Consider the following 24777-nt stretch of genomic DNA (forward strand, 5'->3'; position numbering starts at 1 on the left):
GGCGGCGCACTCCGGGGAGCAAGTGGAGCGGAGGTGAGCTGTGGCAGTGGGGCGCATGGGGAGGGCCGCAGGAAGTAACCTTGGACGGGGCGGGGCAGAAGAACCGCTCCCCCCCAACTCACCACCGCTCCACTGCTGCCTGCTCCCCTGAGTGTGCCACCTGGGAGGGAGGGAGGGGTAAGAGGGGAAATGCGGCGCACCCGGGGGAGGAGGTGGGGCCGGGGATTTGGGGAAGGGTTGGAATGGGGTGGGGAAGGGGTGGAGTTGGGGCGGGGCCGGGGGTGCAGGAAAAATTTTTTGCTTGGGGCGGAAAAAAACTTGGAGCCAGCCCTGACTGCATGCATCCAATGAAGTGGGTTTTAGCCCACAAAAGCTTATGCTCAAATAAATTTGTTAGTCTCTAAGGTGCCACAAGTACTCCTCATTCTTATCCTCTTAATGGAACCAACCTCTTTTGGAGTTTGTTAGATACATACAAGATTAATTAATATTCACTAAAGTTTTACAGATTATATATGTCCCAGGGAACAGTGAAATCCCATGGGAGTTGGAGGAATACACTGTGGCAGGGAGGAAGGAAACAAGAAGCTATTATATCTTTAAAAGGGCTTGTATTTCACACTGATGGATGCAATATAGAAACCTAGGTAGACTAATTTTGTGATGGATTATGTTTTCTCTTTCTGTGAAACACAAGGCAAACTAATGAAATGCAGTATGTTAGGCACCCACCACTCTGTTGCTGCTGCTTCCATGCCATGCCATGCTATGCATGCACATGCCTGCTGCTTGACTTAGAATTGTTGAAGTGATTGAGAAATTGCTGAATTTCACTTTGCCCCACTGAAGCATTCTCACGACATTTGCCATAGTAGCAAATCATGTTACCAAAAAATGAGGTATTTATGTCAAGACAGTGGAACAATGACTTACAGACACTGACAGCAACTGGAAACCAAATACTCAGTACTGAGAGCAGTGTTTGCTAATGGAAGAATGGCTGTTTCCATAGAAAACCCCAGACAAAACTTGGCTCTCCCTTGGCAAAGTGATAAAGTAAGCTACCACCAATGACTATCTTGGAGAACAAGGATTATTAAATCAAGATGTATCACTTTTCATATTAAGACTATCCAGTTTATACATTTCAAATTAACATTTGGTGAAGGAATTTAATTATTGTAGATCATAGATCAAACCTTTGTACAATAAAAGTTGAAAACAATAAAAGCCTTTAAGATCAGCTCAATTGACTGGTGATACTTTGTCAACTGTATCTTTTTTTGCTAATTAAAAAAGCACTCTACTATTGCAATAAAATTATAAATAAGTCAGGCATTGGTAAGAAAGAACTGAATATTATTCAGGAAACCTACTTTTCTTGTTCATATTTTTAGTGCGGGGGAACAAAACTATTTTTACAACATGATTTTTTTCTGTGTTTTCTGTTACGGGTAGATATTTTTCCTGTTGTTAGGGGGGAGAAGTAAGAGAAGTGTTATTTTTTTCCTTTCCTGTTTGTAGGGGAACAATGAATCCATTCACTTCCCTAAGACATCGAAAAGAGAAAGAGTAAGCTAACTAAAACTAAACTAATGTTGCTAGGCAAATCAGTGGCATATTTTCTTCCTTCTATGCTTCCTTTGCTACTGTGTAGGCTATCTGTGTGAAAAGGAATTGTTATACCAGAGGTGAAGTCACGCTAGTGGATTAGGAAGAAGATACAGAGGTGAGTGAGTCTGAGCCTGTTATCTCTCTATTGTTTGACAAGACAAAAGGTAATTTTTAACTCAACCCTGTCTGTCATTCATATGTATTCCTCATCCCCTGCAGCCCAGTCCATCTGTCACCCACACTCAACCTGAGAATTCTGATGCCCATCTCTAGGAAATGGAAGGCACATAGTAAAAATAATGAGCATTGCTTTTTGCAGTATGCTTTTTGCAAAAGCTCCCACTGATGTGGGTGGCTTATTTATTTGTTCTGATTGCTTATATCCTCTATTATGTAACATTGGTAAAAAAACTTGCCAGCTATCAGCTGTTAATTGATTTATCATGAGGGGAGAAGGTCAGTCTCTGGTTCTTTCAAATTTTGTTTTCAAACAATTTCTTTATCATTTTTATGCATGGGTTCACTCTGCATTTATTCCTTTACTCCTTGCTATTACAAGGAGGCACTTTTCTCTCCTTCAGGATGATCAACACCCAGATCCAGGGAGAAGTTAAAAGTCACAGTTCCCCTATATGCTTATCTGCCCTCATTGCTCACAGTGGCCACAGACTAACTAAAGGGATCATATCCTTAGAGATAACTAACACTGAGACATGAGAGAGTGTGTGATGTGCTCCCATACCATTACCACAGTGGACCAGCCACATGAAAAATTGAGAGAAAATGCTATGTATTTTCCTAAAAGGAATTTACAGTCTCTGAAAGACAACCAAGTTTGCTAATTTCTGTCTACCTAATGACCAACTCTAGGAGATGGTTCACCATATATGTAGCGGGGTGGCTACCCGCTCCTGCCCTTTGGGGCTTTAAAACAGCCCTGGGAAGGGGCTTTTGGCTGGGCTGATTGGGGAAGTGGCTGCAGCTGGGGCCACGCCCCAAACAGAGCCACAGCTGGCCCCTATAAAAGGCCAGGGAAGCCAGAAGCAAAACACTCTCTCTCTGCCTGTAGAGAGAGATGGGCCTGGCTGCAGGGAGCTAGACCAAGTACCTGAGGGAAGCAGGGCTGGGGACAGGCTAAGGAGCTGGGGAGCTCTGGCCTGGAAAGCCCCAGGCTGCGGCCTAGCAGAGGGCTAAAAGGTACTGGGGGGTTGCCAGGGGCAACCCATAAGAACATAAGAACATAAGAAAGGCCGTACCGGGTCAGACCAAAGGTCCATCTAGCCCAGTATCTGTCTACCGACAGTGGCCAATGCCAGGTGCCCCTGAGGGAGTGAACCTAACAGGCAATGATCAAGTGATCTCTCTCCTGCCATCCATCTCCATCCTCTGACGAACAGAGGCTAGGGACACCATTCTTACCCATCCTGGCTAATAGCCATTTATGGACTTAGCCACCATGAATTTATCCAGTCCCCTTTTAAACATTGTTATAGACCTAGCCTTCACAACCTCCTCAGGTAAGGAGTTCCACAAGTTGACTGTGCACTGCGTGAAGAAGAACTTCCTTTTATTTGTTTTAAACCTGCTGCCTATTAATTTCATTTGGTGACCCCTAGTTCTTGTATTATGGGAATAAGTAAATAACTTTTCCTTATCCACTTTCTCAACATCACTCATGATTTTATATACCTCTATCATGTCCCCCCTTAGTCTTCTCTTTTCCAAACTGAAGAGTCCTAGCCTCTTTAATCTTTCCTCATACGGGACCCTCTCTAAACCCCTAATCATTTTACTTGCTCTTTTCTGAACCTTTTCTAGTGCTAGAATATCTTTTTTGAGGTGAGGAGACCACATCTGTACACAGTATTCGAGATGTGGGCGTACCATGGATTTATATAAGGGCAATAATATATTCTCAGTCTTATTCTCTATCCCCTTTTTAATGATTCCTAACATCCTGTTTGCTTTTTTGACCGCCTCTGCACACTGCGTGGACATCTTCAGAGAACTATCCACGATAACTCCAAGATCTTTTTCCTGACTCGTTGTAGCTAAATTAGCCCCCATCATGTTGTATGTATAGTTGGGGTTATTTTTTCCAACGTGCATTACTTTACATTTATCCACATTAAATTTCATTTGCCATTTTGTTGCCCAATCACTTAGTTTTGTGAGATCTTTTTGAAGTTCTTCACAATCTGCTTTGGTCTTAACTATCTTGAGTAGTTTAGTATCATCTGCAAACTTTGCCACCTCACTGTTTACCCCTTTCTCCAGATCATTTATGAATAAATTGAATAGGATTGGTCCTAGGACTGACCCTTGGGGAACACCACTAGTTACCCCTCTCCATTCTGAGAATTTACCATTAATTCCTACCCTTTGTTCCCTGTCCATTAACCAGTTCTCAATCCATGAAAGGACCTTTCCTTTTATCCCATGACAGCTTAATTTACGTAAGAGCCTTTGGTGAGGGACCTTGTCAAAGGCTTTCTGGAAATCTAAGTACACTATGTCCACCGGATCCCCCTTGTCCACATGTTTGTTGACCCCTTCAAAGAACTCTAATAGATTAGTAAGACACGATTTCCCTTTACAGAAACCATGTTGACTATTGCTCAAGAGTTTATGTTTTTCTATGTGTCTGACAATTTTATTCTTTACTATTGTTTCAACTAATTTGCCCGGTACCGACGTTAGACTTACCGGTCTGTAATTGCTGGGATCACCCCTAGAGCCCTTTTTAAATATTGGCGTTACATTAGCTAACTTCCAGTCATTGGGTACCGAAGCCGATTTAAAGGACAGGTTACAAACCTTAGTTAATAGTTCCGCAACTTCACATTTGAGTTCTTTCAGAACTCTTGGGTGAATGCCATCTGGTCCCGGTGACTTGTTAATGTTGAGTTTATCAATTAATTCCAAAACCTCCTCTAGTGACACTTCAATCTGTGACAGTTCCTCAGATTTGTCACCTACAAAAGCCAGCTCAGGTTTGGGAATCTCCCTAACATCCTCAGCCGTGAAGACCAGGGGTAGGCCAAGGCAGCAGCTCCAAACCCCTTTGCCTGTGATGAGTAGGCTGATACTGCAGTCTGCCCCAGAGTGTGGGGCTAGATAATGACTGGCAGTAGCCACTGCTGAGGCAAAGTGGGGATAGTGGGGTGGGGGTTCCCCTGGGAGGGGGGGACCCAGTCAAAGGGGCACCGGGGTCCTGGGAGGGACACGGGGGCCAGTAGAAAACAGGATCACTGGCCTGCAGAGGGCGCTCCTGGGCTGGAGAGAGCTAATTCCCCAGAGTCACCAGTAGGAGGCGCCGTGGGTGTGAGTCAACCCGTTTACAATATAGTATGTGATCTTTTCTTAGGATCCTCACTGTTAATGCTGTGCAGGCAGAGCAAACACATACAGTGCCTCAATAATTTTGCTTTTGAAGGGCTATCATACACTTTGGTGTTGAGCAGTCCATTTATATTGTACTTTTGGGGGGTGATTGACTATTGGTTGGGTGCTAGGGCATAACTACTGTGTTAATTTTAATTTACATCTTTGTGGTTCATTTTGTCTATAGTGTTATTATGTGAGGACACCCTAAAGACAGTGATTTCTTTAAAACTGTAGACAATTAGATTCCACGCGTAGTGTCCATGAAGTTCCAAGACATTCACTGAATTACAAACTTGGCAGTCTGAAATGCCTATAAATGCCACATTTTCCTTATCTGCCTTGTTCTGGTGGCCTAGTCTTGGCACAGTATTAACAACAGGTGTGATCAAGTGTAAAGGCCTTTGGTGCCAGCGCTTTAGTTCTTGTTCAGCGTGAGGATCTATGGCAGAAAAGATGGCACTTGCAGGGTTAGGCAGAGTGCCATGTAAAGCTTGGCACAAATCTTCTATGCCAAGGTTCCGGGCAACTTTTGAATGGGCACTGTGCCTTCCAAACAGATGGACATGAACATAGGCAGGCAAGAGACCATTTATTTATATCAGCTTTGTTTGCTGAGGAAATTATTCCAAATTGAAGACATCAAACTTCATTCTATCCAAAGCTTCTGCAGCTATGATTGAGAGGATGTATCATTGCGAGTCCAGCTAGATTAATTTTGAAAAATAAGAACAATATATCTGCAGCACTTAGGGATATCTTGTTGGCTCTGTATAATTACTTGGAGTTTTGCACAGGAGTGGTGATAGTTAATGAACTTCCACCTTCAGTCCCCTCTTTGGCTCTTCATGGGAATGAGCCAAATGAGCTTTCACAGCCAGTTAAAATTTAGCCAGAATAGGCCAGCCAGGCGTAGAAACCTACTCTGTGATCTTTTCCATAAAGAACTTTTCAATGAAAATAGAGCTCTAAATGACATGGCTTATTTTCCCGTAAGAAAATTAACTTCTGAAAGCAAACCCCCTTTAGTACTTACTTAATTCCTACCTAAACAACTGGCAGATCCAGCAAATGATCCCCAAGTTGTTTCTTGCTCTCTATGGTTAAAATCTCTTGGCCTGAAAAACTTCTCTCATTCCCACACAATCCAGGAGCAGTTACAGACTCAGATGGAGGGCTAGCTTCCCCTTTTTCCAAGAGGACATGGAAACTAGAAATCACCATCAGGAGGCTCCAGCAGAAATTCTTAATCTTCTGCATGTGAGTGATCAGGTTCTCAGTCTCTTGACAACATCGGAATTATTCAGTCTTATTCTTGGAGCCTGCAAAAATTAGTACTGTCACCTCTTTGGTCAACAAGAGAGTACCTCTCAAGATGAAAACTCCTTGACTTGGGTCAGAAAGACACACCCTGAGAGTGTGGTGCTAGGCACTGTACCAACAAATAGAAAATCGTAAGAAAGAAGCACATAGGAAACATGGTAACTGAGTCAAGCTAAACTATTTTTACATCAAATATTTCCCAATCAATTAATTTTCTTGCTACTACTCATTTATAATTATGCTGTAGGTCAGTGATATACTTGTGTAACTACGTAGGTAAAAAATCATTTTCCATGTGACTAAGTCAACATTAAATCTGCTTGATTTTTTTCTGTCCAAATTCTTTTTTGATGAAAAAAAGCCTTTTTAATTTAATGAACATTTTGGCAAGAAAATACATTTTCTTCAAAAAAATTTTGGGGAGGTGGTCAAAAAAGCAAAAACTTGACAAAAAATTGACAATTTTTGGTCAACTTTTTGGACAGTAAATTATTTATTTATTGACCAACTCTTGTTAGAATATTCAAACTAAGGATTATTCAAATATTTACTGTGTAAAAATGTAGTGCCTGATTCCTCTAAGACCTATGCACATGAGTACAATTACTTTTAGGTAAGTGGTCCTTTGAAAGTCAATGAGAGGGAATCCTCATGTGAGTACAGTTATTCACATGCAAAAGTCTTTGCAGAATTTAGCCTTCAGTCAGTCAAATGTTACAAGCTATAGGGTGGATCAGTTCATTAATAACTGAATTAGTTCAAGTAGAACAACTCATTCTATGAGATAAATATTGGTGGCTATATGACAGCAAATATCTTGGTTTCGTGCTAAGCATGATCAAACCAAATAGGAACTGATTATAAACCTGAAACAATATTTTACTGGCAAAAATAAAATATTCTGTGAGAAAAGAGTATCCACGTTTATGAAGGAATTTATTGTAATGTATTATTAATACACAGAGGATAGCTAAAAACTGGAACTTGGCTAGCTGTCAAATAAAAAATGCAGAGTGATTCAAAAATTTATAAACCACTATTGAGTTATTACAATTCCGTTATAGATATCAGTAATCATTTTTGCTGAAATACACTCCCTAGATTATTTTACTGCTGAGACATTAGGCTCCTCTCTCCCTGCTACTCATTCTTTTGGAATAACATACAATTAAAATTTTTAATTTTTACACAGTAGATTATTTAGCCCCAGTTCAGACTTGGATTGAATAAAAACAATAGAGTTAAAAATAATGGCAGTATTTTTCCTTTATGAACTGTATTTTGCTGACTTACATGAAAAATTACTGCTATTATATTCAGACAGAATGAATTGCTTTACAGAATCTGTAAACTTAATTTGTTCACCCACTCAAGCACTAGCAGAACGCGTGAGACTGTTCAGGAAAAAATAACCTGGTAAAATGCTTTCCCATCTATGGATTTTCTTTGGTGTGAGTGTTTTAAACTTTTATTACCTATGTCATTCTTATATATGAGTTCTGTTCTTTGTGAATGCCTGGATCTTTGGTGGATACATTCTAAAAGGGGCATATGTGACTGTCAGTATCTCTCTGTTTGTAATTCTGAGGTGCAGTTGTCACAGTTTGGCACAACTGCACCTGTATTCCCACTCTGTGGTCCAGCAAGGGCATCCACTCTCAGGCTTCTGGCTCTCCACATATTACCTCTTTTGGGCAGAGACATGTATCTCTCTTCCTGTTGACCAGGGTATGTCCAGGCTGCATATTTCCCTCCCCACCTTAAGCACACCTGCTTTATCTACCTTCCTCGGACGCTATAAATAATGTAATTGCTACTGTTAAGCTATCACACAGCTCTTTCTAAGCAAGCACATTTATTCTTAAGGTGAAGCACTACTGAGAAAACACAATAAAAGAACCTACATGCATATAAATAAGCTTATCACATAAGCTTATCGCCCCACGCCCAAAAGGGCTCTAGCCAGTGAAAAGCCCTTCAAATCCCATCAAGAGATTTTCCTGCGGTTACAGGTTCATAACCACTTGACTCACCCCCATGAATCTGTGAGTCACGTCTTTGATCTGTCTTCACGTAACAGGTGATCAGCACATAAAAGGTCCCTACCTCAGAAGGTAGCTTCAAAAGGCTGAGTCTGGAGGTGGGAAATTTGCATTCCCTTGCCCCCTAGGAAATCCACTTAACTTTAAAGGTACACGTTGTTTCACATAGTGCTTTGAGGCTCATAACGCTTCCCAGGGTTTATATTAGTCAGAGCTCCCCCTTGGAGCTGTTACTTACAATTTCACAGTAATACATAAACATTTGCATTTTTAATACAATGAACTCCTAAACTACTTAAACTTAATTCAATAACGTTTAACTTAATTCAGTAAGGTTTGTCCAGGAAATTGCCATATCTGTCATAATAGTTTCTAAACTCCATAATTATCATAGGACAATTGAAAACAAAGATAGCTCGAAATAACAGTTCTTCTGCTAGATTTTGGATTTGTCTGTCTCATTCAGAATAAGCAATTTTGTATTACCAAAAAAGTAAAAATTTGGCTTAAGTAGTTTAAAGCAATGGAATTCAGAACTGGGCTAAAACTTCACCTTCTAGTCTCCCACTGTACAGCAGAAGTCTCAGAACAGAACATGTACTTGCCAAATAACCGGGCTCCTAGATACATTAAAAAAAATGTTCTTAACTTGGTTTAGCTAAACCCAAGATAGCAAACTCACATTAAAATAGCAGTGCAGAAACAGCAAATTTGCTTTCAATTTAGGTTAGCGGTTTGAGTTCAACCCCTGAATCCCCGGTAGGCTGTAACTCAAGCTGCTAGCCTGAGTTAAAAGCTGCATTGCTGTGTCTTCGTTGCTATTTTAATCCAGATTAGCTAACTCAGGTACCTAACCCAAGTTAAGAGCATACCTTTTTTTCTGCAGTGAAGACAGACCCCCTAAGATTGGAGGCCTTAATTTTTTTATTTCCTTGCTTTGCTTTTTTCAGATTGTCAGCCTCTGCCTTTATTTTCATGTTGATTTATTAATTATTTTAATAAAATAATAGTAATTTGCCTTTTAATTATTTTTCATCATATGAGACAAATTGGAAAAAAAATGCTGCCCAGAAAAGGAATCTTTAGGACCATCTATTCCTGCCATGATTAATTCAAATTTTTGGGAATGAGGGAGAAGAAGGGATTTCTGGGGAATCTTTTTAAGTGTTTTGATAGATGAAAACCTTAAAACAGTGTACAAGCTTTCTGAGAATTAATCTTTTTATATATCTACTAATTCACCTAACCTATGAATGCCAGAAAACCAGGAGCATTCATCCATTCACAAGCATAAAATAGCACAATGAACCCACACTTGATATCATGTCCCATGAATTGTTGTCTTTATCTTGACATTTCCTTCACGTCACAGAAAATGTTTTCAGGAAATAAAATTACTAGGTTCTTTTGAACAAACAGTCTGCTGTCAAGTTTATAATTTTACCATGGTATCAGCAGTTGCCTTAAGTGACTTTTAATAGATAACAATACACATCAAGTCGTGATCTTGTCAGATCTCAAAACTCAGCAAGGTCCAAATTATTTAATACCTGACTGGGAAACTGAAGAAAATCAGGGGAGCTGCAAGAACAATAGGTTATATATACATAACAACATAGTTCATTAAAATTAACCGACTATACTAAGCTTTCTCACAAATTCCTTTGATTGCAACTGCTTAAGCAAAAAATAGACTCAAGATTACTCTTTAATTTAAAAGAAAACCAAGTTGATAATGCAGTCAAAATTACTGTTGATGTGTGAGGAACTTTGTATTCATCCTTCTGGCATTTGGTAAGTGAAGATGCTAAGACATAATTCCAAGATTGTAGTGGCTATTAAAGGTCAGATTCTGATACCCTTTCATTGTGTAGGAAATAACTCCCCAAGTATGATGGTTAGTGGTAGCAGAAAATAAGTATATTATGGTAGTTCCCAAACTCCCCAATTGCAGTCAGGGTCCCATTCTGCAGGACTCTGTACAAACACAGAAAGAGTCAGTTCCTGCCCATTGGGGTTTACAAACAACAAGGGGTAGGGGATGGAGACACAACACAGAAGCAAATGAATATGGTGGTGAATTAGTTGAAAATAAGAGAGATACAAGTAATAGATGCTTATCTTTGCTAGATCTTTCACTGTTACTAGCAGGATGAAATGGATAATTTCTGTTTGAGTGCAACTGTTCATTATTCTTTATCTCACGTTCTTTGTATGTGTTTTGGAGTATACAATCTGTGTATTTTTAACCATAAATATGGTAGTAACTAGCTTTATTGTTACCTAGTTTTTGTAACACTCCCACTTTACTTTGGTTGGACCTGAAATTTTCCACAGCACATGGCCTTTTCCAACTTACAAATTAAATGGTACAAATTAACATTTCCCCAACATATAACTTAAATATTTAATCTGATCTCTAATATATAAATGCATATAAGCACTAATATTTCTATCACTGCTACTATTGTAACAAATAAATCATGTTGAACTCATTCATTAATTTAATATAGCAAATATTACTATTTGACCTTGTGGTTATGTTTCTCTAGAAAGAGGATTTATTTATTAAACTGACACTTGTCATTTCAGGGGCTCTTTCTTCAAAGCTTTTTAAACAGTTTTAATTCTCTCTAGAGTTAACTTAATCAATTTCCTTTATGTTAATGATATTAATTATTGTAAATGGGGTAGTTATTCTTCTCTGTTGGTAGCAGCTTAAGCACTGATTCAGATTTATGTAACAATTTGGTTGTCTGCATTTCCACTGATAAAGCATTTCTATGAAGAGTAGCACCTTGGTCCTTGAAATTCCCTTTCTTTTGTACTTTTCAGTTTCCTAATAAAGCTCACTTATTTAAACTCTCTTTTTAATCTACTGAACAATCATTTAAAATGATTAACTTTCAATTATTTCATCCCTCTTTTCAAAAACTCACTTACACTACGTGATTAGCTAGTTTTAGCTTGAACAAGCTTAAAGTCCTATATGTCATTCTTGGGCAACAACTAAAGCTGCATTTCTGAATTTAGGTTAAATTCCTATAATTCAATAGCTAATTAAATAAACTTTTTAACACCCTATCGGTGCATTTAATATTTCTTAACAGACGTATTGGAGCATGAGCTTTCGTGGGTGAATACCCCATCCAACGAAGTGGGTATTCACCCACGAAAGTTCATGCTCCAATACATCTGTTAGTCTATAAGGTGCCACAGGACTCTGCTGCTTTTACAGATCCAGACTAACACAGCTACCCCTCTGATACTTAATATTTCTTAAGTACTATGATATTTAATATTTTAGGTCGTTAAGATAATATGATTTATATTTATGGTATTTAATTCTTTTATAACAGCACCTTTGAAATACATTATTTAATTCCAGATTTATATATTTGGTATCCACTACTTATGTCTTTATCCTCTGAGTCACTATTGAGCTACTGCCATAGCACAGTATTAGGGGCACTGTTATTATTGTTATTTGTTATATATGTTACAGTAGTGCCCAGAGGCTCTAAGCCTGATTCTGCAGGTGAAGTGTGTCAGTCCCTGCCTCAAAGATCTTACAGTCTAACTTGCCAAGACAGACAAAGGATGGGAGAAATTAAGCATTATCATCACCATTTTACAGAAGGGAAATAGAAACACACAAAGATTAGTTAGCTTCCCCAACTCACATAGGAGGTCTGTGCCAGCAATTGAGCTTAGATCTCCCAAGTCCCTAACAGTGCCTTAGCCACAAGATCATACTTCTCCAGTGTGCTGTTGAGCTCTCTTTCAAAGGACATGTAAATCTGACATCTTGGCCTTTTGTGGTCATTAAAGATCCCAAAATTGTTTTTCATAAGTATATATAGGATGATGTAACTAAGTGTCCTGGCTAAATTCCAGTTTGGATGATTACATTCTGCCTCACTAAAATTCTATAGTTTCTATTGAATAAGTTATTTTTCACTTGCTGTCCTAAACTGTTGCCCAGTGTTGCTGGCAATATTAAACAGTTACTGAGTTTCACCTCACAGGCAATTACATTAAAGCAACTGGGTGAAATGATTTACATATGCAAGGCCTATAAGCGATTCCTATATACCTATATGCAAAGGATTTCAATGTGCAGGATAGCTTCTGTTATTTATTATTTATTAGTATGATTTATTTGTTTGTTTGTTTGTTTATTGGCCCATTAGTGAAGTAAAGCACTTTGAAAACATTTTGGATAAAAAGTGATCTATTTTTCTTTACTATTCTGTTTTATTTAGGTTCCTTATACCATGTGTAATTCATGATCACTGAATATTTCAAAACTCTCAATACACCCTTTAACTTTCCAGAGGTTTGCTAAAGTCTGCTATGTCTCTATCAGCCTATAACTTTGTTATACACACTAGTAATTTTGTTCAAAAAATTCACTGCTAACATACATTTTGACTAAATGGAACGGTCAAACCCAATCAGAGTACTGACATATTTGCAAATTCTGTTAAAGAAAATAGTCAAAAAACAACAAAATGACCCACCCCCACACCTGCCCCGTGTCTGTTCATAAGTTACCAGCAAATGCCCCAGGCTGGCACATCTCTGTTTTTTCAATCTAGGAAAGAGATAACCCTTATCACGGATCAGGGCATTCAAGAGTATCTTGCAGCCCTGATAAACTTCAAGGCTGCAGGCCAGGTTAATGGAACATAAGAGATGGTGGGGGAAGGTCTTCTGAAGCCTGTAGCATCTTATTTCTGTTATATTCAAAAATCTGATTGTTTGATTGTGTGTTTTAATCTCAAAGTATTTTCCTCCGGTGTGCTGTTGAGCATAGCGCGGTAGTGTACATCCTTTAGGTAGTAGTCAATTGTAACAACAGAGTCTGTGTTTGCTGTTTTTCATCTCTGTGGAATGTGCTTTGTTTAAAATGCTAGGGATGATTTTGGACCCTCTGTGCTGAATAATAGTAGCAGTTCAATTTCAGCAGAACACTTCATCTATACAGATACTGTTTGTAGCATGTCCTTCCAGACTTACCAAAGAATAATTATTTACCTTCCTCAATCCGTCTGAAGTAATTTGTGTTGACATCAGAAACACCTATTGGCAGAAATCAACCCGAACCACTGCAGCATTCCATGTTATTCACTAGCTACAAATTTGTTCCTAAGATACTGGAATGCCTCCTGGTGCAGTTTCTTTTCCTCTCTGGAAGAACAATGCTAACATAGTTCAAATTTGACTCCAGAAACTTAATAACAGGAGCTGACCTGACCAGAGATGTCAGGATTGCAAAGTCTCAAGAGTTTAGTTACTAACATAATGAATCATTACTCTGGTGAACCAACCTTCTTGCTTGCTGTTTGCAGCCACATTAAATATAAATAACTGAACTAAATACAAACCATTGAATAATAGTCTAATTAAATTCTGCAATGAGATAGTCTCTTGGCTTTTAATGGTTTTAATTCCCTGTGAAACAAAATATTGTGCAAGCTCTTTCCATCTTGCTCATGACTGGTGGCCTGATAATTGTTCACATATAGAAAGGCTAAAAGCAGCTGGTGTTGTGCAGTAGTTAGCTAAATACCTGATCCTGTGAACGCACACATCTGAGTAAACTAATTCACAAGTAAAGTTACTCAAGTGCCTAAATCAGGGGTGAGCAAACTACAGCCCATGGGCCAGATCTGGCCCGCCAGCCGTTTTAATCTGGCCCTCAAGCAACCACTGGGGAGTGGGGTCTGGGGCTTGCCCCACTCCAGTGCTCCAGCTGGGAAGCAGGGTCGGGAGCCACTCTGTGCAGCTCCCGGAAGCAGCGGGATGTCCCCTTTCTGGTTCCTAGGCATAGGGGCACCCAGGGGGCTCCGCTCTGCACGCTGCCCCCTGCCCCAAACATCACCCCTGCAGCTCCCATTGTCTGGGAACCGTGGCCAATGGGAGGTGCGGGGGCTGTGCCTGTGGACAGGGCAGCACGCAGCAGAGTCCCCTGGCTGCACCTCCACATAGGAGCCGGAAAGGGGACATGCTGCTGCTTCTGGGAGCCGCTTGACGTAAGGGCCACCCGGAGCCTGCACCTCTGAGCCTCCCCCTGCACCCCAACCCCCTGCCCTAGCCCTGATCCCCCTCCTTCCCTCCAAAGCCCCTCACCCCCACCCCAGAGCCTGCACCCCCAGCCGGAGCCTTACCCCCCCACCCCTTGATGCCCCTCCCACCCTCCAAGCCCCTCAGTCCCAGCCCAGAGCCCCCTCTTGCACCCTGAATTCCTCATTTCTGGCTCCACCCCAGAGCCCGCAACCCCAGCCAGAGTCCTCACCCCTTCCCACACCCCAACCCCAATTTCGTGAGTATTCATAGCCTGCTATACAATTTCTATACCCAGATGTCGCCCTTGGGCCAAAAAGATTTCCCACCCCTGGCCTAAGTGTTTGCAAGATCAGGCTCCAAAAGAACAAAATATTTGTTTAAACACAACTATGCACTCCTTAATCTCATTTGCACAACCCCGTGCACTGGAACGGGAAAAGTACCTTGCAATCCAGCCCAAGAAAAAGGCAGAACATCGCTGCACTACCCAAGAGCAAGAGAGGTACTGAATTGTGACTGAGTCCCTGCTTCCCCCTGGCTCTGTGAGGGAAGATGCCCTTTCCAGCTACTTTGGGAGAGAGGGATGGAGCTAAAGCTCTGCCCACTCCCTGCCCCTGTCTCCTCACATCCCATCCACCTACAGGGACGTGGGATTAGCAACCTGACACCATCTTCTCCACTCGCCTCTTGTGCAGGATCTCATGATGTGAGCAGCCCATGCAGGGGGATAACTGAGTTTTTTACACCCCCTTGCTCCCTTGTGCGGGAGCACAGCTGGACTCACAATTGCACTCTATGTTGTTAGTGCCTTGATAACCAAATGTTTGGTATTAATGTGAAGATTTGAGATCTCTACCATTTTTTGACATCTTTACAGTTCTTCCTTCCTGAAACAGGTTTACTCGGCAAAACAAAGATAGCGGTAGGTTTTGGTGGGCCTTGTGTGAGGTAATATGTGCAAACTTTTAGATTGCCTGGGTAAACTGTGTTGCTAGAGCTGCATGACACCTTCAGGTCAAACATCAAAAGTCCTCCTAAGTATCCTTTTCCAAGGCCAACCTTCTTCTGTAAATGTGTTTCACACTATTTGTTTGTTTATTTTGCCATTCCATGGGTGTTGGCAAACATACAGGGAAAAATTTTGCATTGCATTTATAATTTTGAGATGGTTGGTCACTAGGTGAAAGTCACATGATATTTCATCTGTTTCTCTGATTGCCTAATGTGCTGTGATGAGTCAAAGTAGCTATTTTCACTAAGTTTCGCATGAGGTGGTTTGGCATTAAAAGTGCTTTCTGCTTCTCAATGTGAATCTTGTTTACTAGTAAGGAAAAAGGTTCTCCCATCTTTCAATTCACTGTGGCTTTTGGATTCCAGCAGGCAGTTGTTTTGCATATTGTATATTATAAATCCTTCAGTTACTGGGAAATGTAATATTTGCTATTTCTCCTCACATTATATCTGATTATAGCTTTACAAGGGAAATCAGAGGTCAATATTGTGTGTCTGAATTTCTGATAGAGGACAACATTTCTCTTTTACCTCCTGGAATTTTCTGTTACTATTGCCTGTTAAATGGTTTACCTCTTAAAGACTATGTAATTTCTAAGAGTTTTGGCACCGCTGAAGCATGGTGTTTTCACCTACGCAAGAAGTGCATCAATAGCCTACCAAAGCATACTGTGTTGTGCATTATTGATAGTGGAGTATGGCCAATCAATTTCAAATATCTTTGTTTAAAAAAAATAGTTCATAATAGCAGAGATGAGAGAAATCAGAAGGTAAAATTTAGACACTTTTCCTCTACTCTTTTCAGCATATTCATTGCTTATTGATTTATTTGTCTAACTTTTCTATTTATTTAAGGTTTTATTTGAACCCTTCTCCTCTCCCCCAGAAACCCATCTGTCATAACAGCCACTTTCAGCTCATTTTCTATCAGCTAAGGCTCTGATCCTGCAAGGTGTAGAGGCCTGTAAACATCAGTGGGGCTCCATGATGTCTAAAGGGTGTCCCCACATGAATCAGATTACAGGAATGGGTGTAAGGCCCATGTGACACGCTCTGTCAGGCGTTGTCTGCCCCCTGCTGGAAGCATCAGCACCCTGACCCCCTTGCTCAGGAAAAATCCACTCAGACTGGGTTATCAATAAGACAGTCCTCCAGAGGTCTAGAGTGGCCTGGGGGAAATACTGGCCAGTCAAGACCTAGCAGGCCAGTTAAAAACACTTGCCTGCTTCTTCTCAGTGGCACAGCGGAGGGAGTCTGGGATAGTGCTAGACGAGAGCCCCAGAACCAGGTTTACAACACAGGCTGCCTTGCTCCAAGCAGGCAGCCAAAACGTATGGACTAAGGCAGGAAACACCTGCAGTACCAGCCTGGTCCCATAGGGGGATGTTACAGAGCAGCCCCACCTGCCACATTCCAATCTTGCAAATGATTTATGCACATGCTTAACTTTAAGGACTTTTCATTGCAATCTGTGGAACTACTCTCATGCTTAAAGTTAAGCAGGTCTGTAAGTCTTTGAAGAGTCAAGGCCTAAGTTTTACAAGTGAGTTAGAAGTGGCTGGATGTCTACATGCTGCTTGTTTTCTTTCCTCAGCAGTCCTTTTTATTTAAAGCGTTCATAATATAACTTTCTTCACCTGCATTTAATTCTCCCTAAAGAAGCAGCATCTATTAAACTTCTTATGGTTTGTAGCCAAGTAAATTTCCTCAGAATTACAGTTTTTTCACAAGCAATCCCCATACTCCATTTGTTTAGCTCAGTAGCAGTACTGTGTAGAAAATACCTTCTAGCCACTTCTACTTCTGATTACAATAGTGTATTGGGGAAATGTCCACTACCACAGGTGTCCCCAAAGTTCTCCCCACATCCACCTTCCCAAAAAATAGGATATGTTAAAATCACTACTTCTAGATGCCTTTTGTGGTGGTGGGGGGAGAGGGATTTGTGTTTCTGACATTTCCCTCTGGTTGCAAGTTGATAAATATCAAAGAATGAAAACCCTTTTGATTTGTAGAGAGAGAAAAAAGGCAACACTCCAATCTCCAGAGCCATACTGGATAGTTTATTTTATTTAGCAAAGAGAGTGATGAAAATTGCACTAAAGGTATCAACACTTTGGTACCCTGAAAGCATTTTGGCATTCTCAAATTGTATAAATTGAATTGAGAGAAACAGTTCTATTCCCAAGCTATCATCTTGCTTTAACAGGTGTGTTAGTAAATATGTGTCAAAAGCATGCCACCAGTTTGACAAAAGGCAGAAAATGGTGCATTTTTGATGTGCCAGTGGCTGCCATTTGGATACAGATTATGAACACATGTCCTAATGATAATAATATGTAAAAACACAAGCAAAATATGACCTTACTTACATCTCTGAGTAGAGTGTTTTTCATGCAGTTTGTAGCTTCTCTAGGATTAATAAACAATATAGTTTAAATCGAATCAGCAAATGTTTTCAGAAAATAACACATTATGCGGGCTTTAAAACTCAGCAATCATGAAAACTCCTTTTGGCTGATTCCCAAAATGTACAGGCTGTTACAATATCCTAATTATAGGGTTTCTAAATATATATGTTTGTGCTACCAGAGTAGAATATTCTTGTAGTCTTTTTAAACATTTGCAAATGACAAAATTGTTCTTATTGTAATTAATGGTGCTGACATGTATGGGGATATTGGGGAAACATGCCTAAAGGCTCTGACAATAATTCTATTACTAATATATTCCCTTGGTTTGCCTTTTGAACTCTGTCATTCCTTGCCTTGCAGCTGTGTTTAATGAGTGGTGAGATTATTCAAATGAGCCCGCAGGAAAACATTATTTTTTTGAGGTCCTAGATCTTGAGCAAGCACTTCCTGCCACAGTCAGTAGGTAAGACCTTAGGATCAGATTCAGTTTTATACTTAAGGGTTTGTAAGTACTTTTGTACCCTATAAATATAATTGTGCTCAGCCATGATATAGCTGATCTCAGCTTAGAGCAGCTGCCAAGGAGCAGCAATAAAACAAAGGGAAAAACAGATCAGCCTGTCACTGATGAGTGAAAAGCCAAGCATTAGTGAGCTTATGTTACAGCATTCAAGCTTTTACATGTAGGTGGTGGTGTAGCTTATAGGATATCCAAATACAAGCACAGTTATATATGGGCGCTTGTAGCCATAAGTTAACTCCTGTTCTTAACTGGTGAGTTTAGTCCCACGGAGAGAAAAGGAAGACAAAAATAAATTTAATTCTGTACAAAAATATACCATCTGAGATACATTTCCAGCAAGGAAAAAATTAATAAGATATAATTTAAAACTGATAAACAGTCAATGCAATATGGTAGGCTTAAGGATTTTTTCTAAGGACTTTACAAAGAGATAAGCATCTCATGAATAAATAAATTCAGAGAGAACAGACTAAGGTGTTTATTGATTCGCAAGCCATTTGTTTGAGAGTTTGCCCCGAAGGAGGGAAGTACCCTATTATTATTGATGATATAGGAGTTATAGTTATAGTCGCAGACAACAAACTACATTTAAATGATGTCTCAAGGTTGGAACACAAACCAAGCAAAGCCAGGAAATTCAAAGTTAAGTCTGACACTATGTCACGCTGCCCAGTGTCAGTACAAATGACAGCTGTGTCTTTGCATATCCTGGCTTCTGGTGGTTTATATGTCAATTTTAATGGCATATAAGTGGTATTATTTCTTTTTGAATTCATTTTTGTTTTACTTTATCATTTAAAAAATACCATGGGTGCATGTGTTGAATAATGCAACAGGCCACAATCAATCTTTTATGGGTGATCCTGTCTGCAGTATAAACACCGTTTTACCACTTGCCTGAATGTGAATTTGCTGAATTAATGGTTATTATACATTAATTATGGATTTGCATAGCAAAGCAACAGCTAAGGTGTTTTTGCAGGTGGGTCAGAAGATGAGATCCCTGATCCAAAGAGCTTACAACCTAGGCAGACAACATGACAACAAAGGAAGGCAGGAGGTGAAGCAACAAAAGCAGCGTGGTTGAGCAGTGAAGGATAGTGCACCTCTTAGTCGTTCCATGTTTTTGTTGGGATTTTTTCTAAGGTGTAAAGATTTTCAGTCATTTAGTTTATTAACACTTGTCAGGGGAGAGTGCTATGGAAAAAAGACCTTTTCTAAGAAATGGGTTTTAAAGAGGGGACTGAGAGAGGAGAATCATTTTTAAACCATTTTATGCTCTTCAGTGAACAATGGCAAGGGTGGAACTTGTGTAGAATGCCAATCTAAATATGAAGCCAATACAAATATGCTGATTTACACTGACCCTGTGTATGTATATTCAGGGGCAAATGCTCCTCACAGATCCACACTGTGGATATCAGAAGTACAAAAATATTTTGCAGTAAAACATTGATCAGAAACTATGGCTTGGATCCACATCCCAATCTGTATCGTGTTAGTGGATCTCCTAGAGGAAGCATGGTTAATGCTAAAAATGAGCATTTTGAGCAAATAAATATGTTTTTCCACATTCTGTTCTTTGGGAGACATGAATACAGAGGCAAATCAGTGAACTTAAATCATAATTGGCAGGAATATTTTTTGCTCCAGTAGCTAATAAGGAGCTTTCAGACTACATGAGCTTTTTACACTTTTATTTTTCAACTTCAGTAAGTCAGATCCAAATGCAAAACCTAGGACTCGGTGACACATGTAGATGTGTTGCACTAAGATTCATAACTGTATTAAGAGGAATTACTGAGGGGCTTCTGTGTTAGAATCCAGCAGTCATGCAATGAAGTAAAGGATGGAAAGCCTATCTCCTTAGAAAAGAAGGTTCAGAAAAATAGGGCACATTAGAGGGCTAACAATGAGTTTCAAGTTTCACAGAAGAAGACTTTAATAAAACAGCCAGATCTCCCAGTTGGAGTATTAAATCAGCAATGCAGATTCCTGTTTTGCAGATCTGAGTGTTGATTTTAGTGTGAATATGCAGGATTTACTGAGGAGGCCATATTTGAACATTAGGCCCAGTATTTAATTTTTGCTTGCCTGTATCCCAGCAGGCACTTGCCTGCAAAATGAATCCAATGTTCGCATCCTATGCTTTTTGTGCCATAGCAAATGTGGAAATAAATTTGCAGTTAGCAATTTTTCTTAGTTTTTTCATATTTTTATGGTGCAATGATGACCATTTTTATTGTTTCTTGCAGGTGTGGAATGATCGCTATAGAAGCTGTGGTTTTAGTATGGTCATGGTTAGTTCAGATTCAGCTGGGTACAAAACAGCCAGATCTGCAAATCTCACATAAGGACAGAAACAGACAGTGCAGGTCAGATCTTTGTGACCCACGTATCATCTGGGAGGAAGGAAAATAATTGTTTTTAAGGCAATTTTACAAATAATTTCTATTGAGTTAGACATGGTCAGCATTTCAGAATGTGGTAAATAGCAAGGTTCATAGACAGGACTTTTTTTCTTTTATTATTTTGATACCCATACAGTAGTTATACTTCTTGTCAGGTGTTATAAAGATAAAAGCTCGCCAGAGCTATACTGTCAATGTATTTAAATATAAACCAAAGAACAGCACACCCATTAGATGGGTGGACTATACTGTTTGTCTTGTCATAGCTACTGAATGAGTACTATCCTGAACCAACAGTATCTTCAGTTCAGGAAATATTTAAATCTGTACTTTTTGCTGTTTTCAGCTCTGCTGTGGCCTTTTTGCATCTTCAGGATGAATGACCCTGTTGGGCAACTCTGAATGTTGTCAAAGTTTCTTTATGGTTTGAATTATCCATCAGCTCTTAAGATCCTTTGGTGAGATAGAAATTAGAAAGCAAGGTTCTTCTCTCAACATCAATGTTAGCATGAGAGAGAAAATGTTTTTTAATCCAACAGACTTCATATAGATGACCATTGGCATGTTCAATACTGAACCCGATCGGTTCCATATGTGCTGTTTGACTGTTTGCAGGGTCAAATAGTAGGACAAGATTCCAAATATCGAAATCCTTAATCGTTGTCAGATGTCTGGCATTCAAAGCATGCTCACAAAAACTCAGCTGTATTGGTCTGGGCGTCTTGTTCATACAGCCAACTTGAGAATACCCAAGGCCATATTTTATGGTCAGCTGAAGCAAGGGACCTAGTCTCATGGTGACCATTAAAAATGATATAAAGACACACCGAAGTCAAACAAGGTGGCAGCAGACTTTTCATGTCACTGTTAACCACTTTGAAGCAAGGCACATTAACTAATATCTTAGATGAAAAATGTGAACAGTGCAAAGCAAGGATACAAGAGTCTGTAATGGTCCTGGACAGTCTTGTCTGTCCCACATGTAACTATGTTTGCAGTTCTCACATTGATTTGACCTGACATATACGTGTTCTCCTATAGCGTTTGTTGAATTGACTCCATCAATACTGAACCTGTATAATGTGATTTAAAGAGATAATGGTTCATGACTGTGAACTTTCTGTTTTATTGTGTTTTTCTTCTGAAGAAGCAGATGGGATTTAGCTTAATTGTTAAAATAATTTGTCATGTGGAAGAAAACACAGCAGATTATTATATTAACACTAATTTTAATGTTTCATCATATTATTACAGTTGCAGTTGCCATGATACTCTGTTCCGTATATTCATTCAAGAAGCTGAATGCTATATCTTACAAACTGAGATCCGAGTACTAACATATGGTGTATAAATAGATCTTACCACCTGGAGCCCGTTAAAAATCCGTAAGGAAGAGATTGCCACAGTGTTAACTCCTCACTGCTGGAAATCAATTTGCCAGTACCAGACATTTTAAAGAAACTCTTAGCAGTGGAAACTCCTGATTTGCTGCTGTGCCAAAGGGTTAATGATGGTAATTGCATTGGAATACCTGCCTCAACTTAGTCTTTCCCTTTTCTTGATTGTCTTGGGAGTCAAATTGTTTTTAAATTGGTTTGTCACTTGAAAGCTGTTGTAAGTTTGTGGTTCGGGTAATGGAAAGCAAGACAATGTCTAAGTTATATAGCAGTTCTTTCCCCAATCAATCTCTGCCTTGTTTTAGACCTACCTAGGAAGTGTTCTGTATCACATCGGAATAAGCAGATTTAGGGTAGAACATACAGCAGAGAAAACTCTCTGCTTGTAGTGTATGCTTTATTTCCTTCTAGAGACTGATAGCTGTATGGAACGCACCTATGAAGTTTGTGTTTCCAAGGGACAGTCCCACAACTATAGTGAGTCACCATGCACCAGCTTAGTACCACACTCAAAATGTGCATAAAAAATAACATTTCTCTTAAATCCTGAAGAAATTTTGCTTAATATTGTTACCTGCTTTCCTTTTCTGCCTTATAATGGGCATAATTAAATTGACTCAATGCCCACTGAAGTCAATGGCAAACGGGCAGAGGGTCTGGCCTAGTGGATCTACCAATATTTAGATGCGTAATAGGAGGCACTAATATTGTTTCATGCTCTCCAGTCCGATACAGTGGAAGATAACTATGATAGCAAGTCTCCCAGCTTTTCATTGGTCTGTGTGGACTTCTTATTTGTTTCTTTGTTTGGGTCACACTAAGAATATTAATTTATCACCGTGGGAGAGACCGAGAAAGCAGTAGGTATACCAGTAAGACTATCTCATTCCTTGAATGAGTTTTAAGGAAGTGAGTCTAATGGTAAGTGGTGATTTAGGGGGAGGTAACAGTGCCTGCATTCTGTAATGACTGGAGCACTATAAATGCTCAAGATAGATGGTTAGATTTGACAGGAACTCAGTTACTCCAACAGGGGCCAAGTAAAGGGCAAGTAATTTCCCAGAGAAGAAAGTGATAAAAGGCAAGGGGGGTTAGGTGGAATTTATTGTGGGACTGGGCAAAGCTTGCTGTGGATAGAGTGGGAATATAATGAGGGTTGAGTGGTAGTAACAGTCAAATAGAAATAGTGGAAAGGGATAAAGGAGAGAAGAGACTGAAGATGTGATAGGAAAGAAAGAGAGAGGAAGGTATAGAAATAGGGGTTGGATGAACAAGGAGTGGGCATGGGAGATTAGAGGTTGGGGGGAAAGTATAGTAAGGTACATAGGGAGAGTAGGAAGATGGAGAGAAAATCATTCAAATACAGACATGGAAGAGGTAGGGTAGGAAGTAGCACAGAAAGGAGCAATGAAAGTTAGCCCTGCAAACAGGATGAGAATGGAGAAGAGGTTGTGAGAGGGAATGAGAATTGGAGCTGAAGCCATAACACCATCTATATAATAAGGTTTCAAGGTTGTCACTCTGTGTGGCCTAGAACATCTGTTGAGTATATGTGCAGTGATGGAAACTCCCAAAAGCATGGCTGAGCTCTTTTTGTTCAGAATATCATCAGGCTGAATCATCACTGGTGGTGGGGTGCAGCTACCATAAAACAAGTATCTGCCCAAGATACTTTAGATCATTATGTCTTAATGGGGGATCTGTGCTCAGTTTGATGAAATGTGTATATAATATTTGTTTTTCTTTTAGCTGCTGCACACCTGGTCACGTTCACTTGGATTCTGTTGAAAATTGGTGTATGTTTGTGGTGCAGTCTTCAATATGCATTGGACCATATCATATTAAACCTTTATACCTTTATGAATACTTATGGAATCATAGCAGAAAACATATAAGAAAACAATATATAAAATTACAATACATTATACATGACATAAGATATGAATTGTTTGGGAACTGGTAAGATAATGGAAAAGTCTTTCCTAATTTACATTATCTGTGAGATATATGATAAATATTTTCTGTCCCTATTTTGTTAGAGATATCAAATTGTAATATTGTACTCAACCTGTCTTTTTGTTATTTCTAAATGGATTTTAATCACGTCATGTCCAATAATTACTAATGCTCCATTAAGGATTTGAAATGCTATTTATTAGGAACTCCCCAAAGTCATCTTTAAGCTGTGAAATCTGTGTTTTGTTAAAACTTTACATAAAATCAATATTATCAAAATTATAACAGCACAAATACATAAACAGTTCTGAGTTAGCGTTATATTTCAATCTGTTTTGCTATCAATAGTTTTGAAAATGTATATACAGAGGAGAGGTAATCGAGGTCTCAGGGATGAAGAGGCACCAGTTTTGTTGCTCTGACTAATCAAATGCAACAAGAGATCACCAATCTATTGTTGGCCTAGAGCATCCTTGTATTTTGGGTGGGAATCCTTTGAATTTTTGGAGGAATCCTAGATGTATTTTCGAAACTAGGGCAAGTGAAATTTTTAATTGTATGAAATGTTACTAGGAAAATGCTTAGACCTTAACATCTTTCTGAGAAAATAAATTTTGGTTGTTGTGTCAT

General features: G+C 39.5%; 1 pseudogene; it reads left to right on the forward strand.

Moving 5' to 3' along the window:
- Positions 1-22145, forward strand: part of LOC123343660 — a 49292-nt pseudogene extending 27147 nt beyond the window's left edge.
- The last annotated feature ends 2632 nt before the right edge of the window (positions 22146-24777 follow it).

Source organism: Mauremys mutica, chromosome 1 (genome assembly GCF_020497125.1).
Source record: "Mauremys mutica isolate MM-2020 ecotype Southern chromosome 1, ASM2049712v1, whole genome shotgun sequence".
NCBI classification, from domain to species: domain Eukaryota; kingdom Metazoa; phylum Chordata; order Testudines; family Geoemydidae; genus Mauremys; species Mauremys mutica.